Source organism: Aulonocara stuartgranti (assembly GCF_965226115.1).
Source record: "Aulonocara stuartgranti genome assembly, chromosome: 14".
Lineage (NCBI taxonomy): Eukaryota > Metazoa > Chordata > Actinopteri > Cichliformes > Cichlidae > Aulonocara > Aulonocara stuartgranti.
In genome coordinates this window covers 17,433,299-17,440,682 of record NC_138950.1, presented here as the reverse complement: position 1 = coordinate 17,440,682, position 7,384 = coordinate 17,433,299, and the positions used below count along the sequence as shown (strand labels likewise).

The window sequence follows — 7,384 nt, the reverse complement described above, 5'->3', positions numbered from 1 at the left end:
GTTCAGTGTGTGTGTAAGAACCATATGTGTGGGTCAGTACTGTGTGGTGGTGTGATTGAGAGACCGTATCGCCTGCGGGAAGAAGTTCCTCCTCAGTCTCTCTGTGTTGGTCTTCAGGGAGCGGAATCGCTTTCCTGACCTCAACAGAGAGAACAGTCTGTTGTTGGGATGGCTGAGGTCCTTCACGATCTTTTTGTTTGTTTGTTGGTCTGTTTGTTACCCGTCTAGTGTCCACAGTTTTCAAGATCTCATTTTCAAATTTTGTGTGGTGATTGTCAAGGGCGGAAATTTGGCATGGACGGAAGGGACATGTCCCCACCAATATCCAGCGATTATTGAATTGTCCCCACCAATAATTTGATCTCTTCGAGTAAAGAAAGACAAACCCGATAGAAAGAAAAAAGAAAAACGATCTGTCTCATTCACCCAGCGGTGCAGAAAGAGTTAAATTACGTCCTCTAGTGGAGTTCTACCTCATGTGACAAATATGGCCAATGTGATTGGCTGTGCCTTTCAGGGAGCTCTGTTTAGTTTTAGCAGCGGCAAACCTGCGCTGCGAGGACCTGCAAGGAGGAGAGGACGATGGCAGCAAAAAGGAAGAACCTGGATATAAGAAAGTCGTTTTCAAAGAAACCTGTAAGTCACTTAAAGTCAAGTTCATTCATAAAATGTGTCCGTCATGTTACAGGCCATGCTAGGCCATACATGCCAACACTCCTGATTTTTCCGGGAGAATCCCCAATTTCAGTGCCCCTCCCGAAAATCTCCCAGAGCCACCATTCGCCCCAATTTCCCCCGATTTCCCACCTGGTCAACAAAATTGAAAAACCATATCCCAGACTGGCCCAGCCATTTCCAGTTTCCAACAATGGCTACTATTACTACAGCTACTTAGTTTTAATATTACTCTTATTACTCTTTCTGGGTCGCAAAATAAACTTTTAACGTATTTTCAAGCGAGAATGTAGCTGTGTAAACTTCAAATATCTGAGCCGACGAGAACAGCAAACTCCTGGCACATCGTTTTCAAACCCCCGCGGTCTTTCGCTAAAGTTACTTAAATAACTTAAACATGTTGTTGTTTGGCCTTTTTCAGCGTTTTATTTGTTCGTGAGTAAATGGGTTTGGCTGAGATTAAAGTTATTAGATTAGATTAAATAAAACTTTATTAATCCCTCGGGAGGGTTTGTCCAGCGGTTTTCACACAGCTGAATAAACGTCAAACAGAAAACTGATTAAACAGAAGTGTGAGATGGTCGAGAATTTACGCCAGTGTCCTGTTATATTTTAGATAGCAAGGAGCAGACGGCAGAGGGTCACTCCACTGAGAGAGCTCGTGACGTAATTCTGAAGGCTGGATCATCGCAGTCGCTCACTTCCGGCCCACCCGGCTTTCGGAGGACCCGGCCCACTTAGACCGCGAAGGCTGGGTCCTCAGGTGGACGCAGCTTCTGAATTTGGACACCCCAGGCCTGTTTCCGGCCGGACAATAATAACGGTGACATTTTACTTATTTTATCCGATAAATAAACATTGTAAGATTAAAATTTTTGTACATATATATATATATATATATATATATATATATATATATATATATATATATATATATGTATACGACTCCCACCCCCCAACCCCCAACAGCCCTTTTGAATTTTGAGGTCTCAATGTTGGCAAGTATGTGCTAGGCTTGGCCCACATCAGTCTAAAATTGTATGTAACCATGTAACGTGACGCCATATCCACCAGGAGAGACTGGACAGTATAGATGTAAAACAAATATGCCAGCAGTTCATCTCAGCTAACGAGAGAAGAAGGCATGTGTTTGGATCCTTCACATAGTGGACATTGAGTTGTTGTGTGGGGCACCAGTAGTCCATGTCTTTTGCTGTAACAGTAGTTCATGTTTAGAATAAAAAGTCCCAGCTCACTGACTTGATAGGGGCAATAGTGTGCCTAAAATGTTGCATAATTTTGCTAATCTTTTACTTTGTGGTGATCTTAGATGAGTAGTTTTGTATAAGTAACTGAACTAATGTTGTTAAGTCCTTAAAGTCATATTCTTTTATTGTCATGACTGTATTTGAAGCTAGTTTTATTTTTGTATGATACCTAATTTATATGGAATATGGCTGAAGTAAACTAAAGTCTAAAATACTTAGTCATTTGTTTAAAAGTAATTTAACATTATGTAATTCACATATAAAATTATGAATTGTAATTTTAAATGGTTTAAAAGCATGCTGAATAGGAGATGTAGGCAAGTGTATTTCTCCTCATTTTATTAAGAAGCAAAGACAAAAAGAAAAAAAAAGAAACAGGGCAGGGTTCAGTGGTTGAATCATCCGTCCCCACCAATGCCAAAACTAAATCTACGCCCTTGGTGATTGTTATCAGTATATAGCAACTCAAGCTGATTTAATTTAGGTAAAAAAATTGGATGAAGGTCAAGGTAACACCAAATCTTAAAATCGTTAACATTTTATATAACCCACGATGATCTGTAAAAACACAACAATTTTTATGTATCGTCCTTAAAATACAAAATAATATTACAGGCTTTTCGTGGACATAAGTATGTTGCCTAAACATATGACATTGACCTTCATTGACCCAAGGTCAAAGTTGACCTCGAAAAAAAATGTCAAGAAACCATATGAAGTATTATATAAAACACTTTTCATTTTTTCATTTTGACACCCTACAACGTCAAAGCGGTGCCATAAATTGTTGCAAAGTCACAAACTGCAAGAATATATCTTAAAATCTCAAGTTTTTTATAGTCTTTAGATGCCTATGTTGTCAACTAATTCTGCTCCAATCATATACATTCCTGTAAATTGATGGCAGAATTCTAGCAGTAGCATGCTGTTTTTCCAAATTACGGTAGAATAATGTTAATTAATAATGTTAAGTCTAATGTTATTCTGTTGAATGATGACTGTTAAAAAACAAACAAACAAAATACAATTTCTTTTAGGGTACACTTTGTTTTGGCAATTGCAATTTTAGCAATCAGTGTTCATCCTCTGAATTTAAAGCATGTAAAGGGTAAAAAGATTCACACTTGAAAATGTAAATTGTGGTTTTGCATAGTATAAAGTCAATTTAGACCCGACTGTTATATATCATTTGTCATACAGTTTACTTATGACACATGACTTAGTAAATGAAATATGTCTTGGGCCATAGTCAGGTTAGGATTTTATGGTGGAAAGTTAAATATTGATTTTTACTGATTGGACACTTAAGCATTGTCTAATGCAAATGCCATGTAGGACCACATTTTTGTCTTTTATCTGTGAATAGTTGTAAACTCATGCTAGGGTTAGCATCTGAACTAGACCCCTGAGCCCACAATTCGCTTTATGGGGGTACTATATACACCCAATGCATGAAGTTATGTGTTACTTATGAGCCACTTGACCTTGCTCAAGTCACTTCAAAATAGTATTAGCTATGGGCCTCTGTGCCTTGCCAATGTGACAATGAGCTCCCTTAAATAAAGTAAAGATTAACAACATTTACAGAGTGGGACATATTACCCACTCTTAAAATGTTGAATCACATTTGCATCAGATCATTTAGCTGCCTTGATCAGTTAAGAGCCTGTCAGTTTCTTCTCATTACTATGTGTAAGTAATATGAGTTGATATTAAAATATGTAATATGCAATAGTGAAACAGTGGTATTGTTCATTTTTCTCTGAGTAGTTATACCTGTGATTTTAGAATATTTTTCCAAACATTTCTGCTTGCACGTAGATAAAAATCTTCAACACTATTAACCAGTGATGGGAATAATGGTGTTACAAGTAACGGTGTTGTTAACGGCGTTACTTTTTTCAGTAACGAGTAATCTAACTAATTACTATTTCTATTGTTTCAACGCCGTTACCGTTACTAACAAGAAAATGCAATGCGGTCATTTATATAAGTTTATAAATATGTAAACTTATACAAATATAACTTTTTCTACCCTAGAGGGCTAAACATTTTTTTCAAGGTAACTCAATAGTTACTTTTCAAATAATTAGTTACTTTTAGAATCTTGTAACTCAGTTACTTTTTTTGAAGAAGTAACTAGTAACTTTAATTAATTACTTTTTCAAAGTAACTTGCCTGCTAGTAACACTGCTATTAACAAAGAGTGTACTTTCTGTTTTTTCACATAATCATCTTACAGATAACAACATAGTAACATTATCTACAGCTACTTTCAGTATCATTGATATTTATTTTGAGTCTTTTTCTCCAGCTGACTTCAGTAATTATTTATTATATAATTGTATATAATATATAATTATAAGTAATTATATATTATTTTAGACCCCATTCCCACAAGACTCCTCGAGGAAGTCCTACCATTAATTACTGCTTCAGTCTTAAATATGATCAACCTGTCTCTAATAATTGGCTATGTACCACAGACCTTCAAGCTGGCAGTAGGTAAACTCTTGACCTAGCGGTCTTAGCTAATTATAGGCCAACCTTCCTTTCATCTCAAAAGTTTTTGAAAGAGTAGTTGTAAAACAGCTAACAGATCATCTACAGAGGAATGGCTTATATAATGTCACGGTTCTGGGTCAGTTTCCACCCAGTATTTTGAGTCTATTATGTTTTGGTTTAATTTTGCATCAGGGATTGTTTTCTTGTTCTCTTGTTGTGTTAATGATGATGATTATGATGGTTATTATTAGAGTTTCATGTTTCTGTTTGTGTTTAGGATTTGTTCTTCGGTTGTGTCTGCTTAGTATATGTCTAGTCCCATGTGTCATTTTCTGTCTGTCAATGTAGAGTCTGCATCTTAGTGTGATGGTTTCTTGTTCCTGTTTTATTGTGAAGGTCTGCGTCTCATGTGAGTGTGTTCAGTTTTACCTCTCGTCTCGTTAATGACTCCAAGCTGTGTCTCCCACCTGTGTGTAATCTCCCTGTGATTCTCTGAGTGTATTTAAGTCGTGTCTTCTGTGTTTGTAGTTGCTGGTCCGTCTGTGTATCCACCATGTCTCACCCGTGTGGTCTCCCTACTGTCCATCTCCTCTGCTCGTTCTCATTCTTGTCCAGGTTTGTGCTCTGTAGTTTAGTTGTTTCCAGTCTAGTTTAGTTCGTGCTCCATTTGCTGTTTGTCCATATTTATTTCGTGTTCAATAAACCACCTTCACTTCTCCACTACTGCCTGCGATTGGATCCTCATTTATTATTTTCACACGGCTCTCCTCACCCGCCGTGACATATAAGGAGTTTCTCTCAGGTTTTAGAGCTCATCACAGCACAGAAACAGCTTTAGTGAAGGTTACACATTATCTTCTTATGGCCTCTGACAGTGGACTCATCTCTGTGCTTGTCCTGCCAGATCTCAGTACAGCATTCAATAGCCTACTGTTGACCGTAATATTAGCGCGATGAGCACATGCTGTAGGTATTACAGGTACTGGAGTCATTTTTTCTTACCAGGATATGTTCTTCTAGGCTGGACTACTGTAATTCATTATTATCAGGGTGTCTTTCTTTTTCATTCACATTTCTCACTCACTATGTGTTAATAGACCTCTATGCATTGATTCTTACTTGTTATTAATCTCTGTCTCTCTTCCACAGCATGTGGTCATGGCAGATGACTGCCCCTCCCTGAGCCTGTTTCTGCTGGAGGTTTCTTCCTGTTAAAATGGAGTTTTAAGGGTCTATCTTATGATATAAGGTTTGAACAAGTAATAAAAGGCTTTTATGTAAGTGGGTTAGCGCCATTAAAAATACATCAATGCATCTATGACTCCTGAATAGTCAATGCAACACTTTAAAAATCAAGGCTACAAGTCCACAATTTAATCATACCTTGATAGCTCAATTTAAAATACATTATGGTAGTGGAAGACTGTTTGATTTACTTTTCTGTGGTTTTAAAATCTCCAGTTATTTTTTAGTTATTATTTATCAGGAGTTTAACTTCATAAGACCAAGACCTCGTCCGCTATACATTAATTGGTGGTGTGCTAGCCAAACATTACTCGTTTCCCCAACAAATTATATATAGATTTGTACAAAATCTGTGCATTTGTGGTAAATATTATTAGGCACCCAGTCAATGTTTTAGTTGCGTATTATCACTCATTGTACTCATGCTTCCTTGAATTATAACTCGACCTTGATTAAGAAATGCCACAGCATAGGCAGGCCTTCCTCTGTCCTTCCTTTTGTTTGCCTTTAATGACTTAATGATGAGACTGCATTGGAATTTCTGTACTCCCATAGGGAAAGAATACATGTTGATGTTGGAGTCCTTTTAACCTTTTGTCCCACTGACTAACAGCTCTACAGCATCAATCAATTATACAGTTGGTACAATTTTTTTTTTTTTAATGTAAGATGTGAAATGGATTTTGAACATATTGGTGCTGGTTTAACTCACTGGGCCTAAGGCTAATGCAGAGATCTGGGTTCAAATCCATCCTGAGGGCTTTTACTCTTTCTCATGAGTAATGTGGAGGAAATAAGAAGGAAGCAGGTCTCTTTGCCTAGTCTTCAGTGGAATGTTAAGTATTTAGTTGTGTCCCTAAAAGCTGCCAATTTTTTCTGTAATATGTTTGGTATTTTCCCTCTTGTATAAAATCCATCTCATGTAAATACTGTAACATTTTCCATTGGAAAATCTGGGACTAACTGGAATGTAACAAAATGAGCATGAGTGCCAAAATTAAACATAAAAGGCGCCAGGGTAGAGTCATACCATTGGCTTGGAGCCTTCCTGAATTCTCTTCTACACAGTCACTTACTTGCACCAATAACAATAACCAGAAAAACACCCCCAAACAAACAGAATACAACAAGAGAGAGCAATTTTCATCTTATTCTTTTTAAAAAAAAATTATTTTAGTAATTACTTCATGTCTGTTTGTTCTTGCAAGGCATGCTTTTTTTAAACCCAGCAACAACTATCTTTATATTTTGAATTCTAATTTAAAAACCTTTCCATAAGTGACCCTGAATGCACAAAAATGAAAATATTTAAACCGTTATGCTGTTGTAGCTACTGCACATTTTGTACATCTACTGAGGACTGTTGGCTTCCTCCGACAGTTAAAACATGTGCATGTTAGGTAATTGGTGATGCACATTTTGTACCTCGAGTCTTAATTATTATTGATAATTAATACTGATAACAGTAAAGTTTAGTGATGAGGATTTTTTTTATGATATATTAGTGAATAATTATTGAATAAGCGGAAGAACATGAGTGGATGGCTGTTTGTTTTTGTCAAGGTCCTGGGTCGGTGACCCAGTGTTTAATATTTTGAATTATTATATCTTTGAGTTCATTTATTATTTCTAGTCTCTCAGTTTGTTCCTGTGTTATGTGTTCCTGTTTATCCTGTTATCCTGTTTATCTT

The 7,384-nt window shown here is 36.7% G+C and overlaps 1 long non-coding RNA gene across 2 annotated transcripts; it reads left to right on the top strand.

Annotated features, from left to right (window-relative positions):
* The first annotated feature begins 284 nt into the window (after positions 1-284).
* LOC309687681 lies at positions 285-6,885 on the top strand. Of its 2 annotated transcripts, XR_014270826.1 has the most exons (4): positions 285-636; positions 1,292-1,498; positions 4,977-5,063; positions 5,598-6,885. It is a non-coding gene; the product is annotated as an uncharacterized lncRNA (long non-coding RNA). The 2 variants fall into 2 exon arrangements; XR_014270827.1 differs by lacking the exon at positions 5,598-6,885 and having other exon boundaries at positions 4,977-5,258.
* The last annotated feature ends 499 nt before the right edge of the window (positions 6,886-7,384 follow it).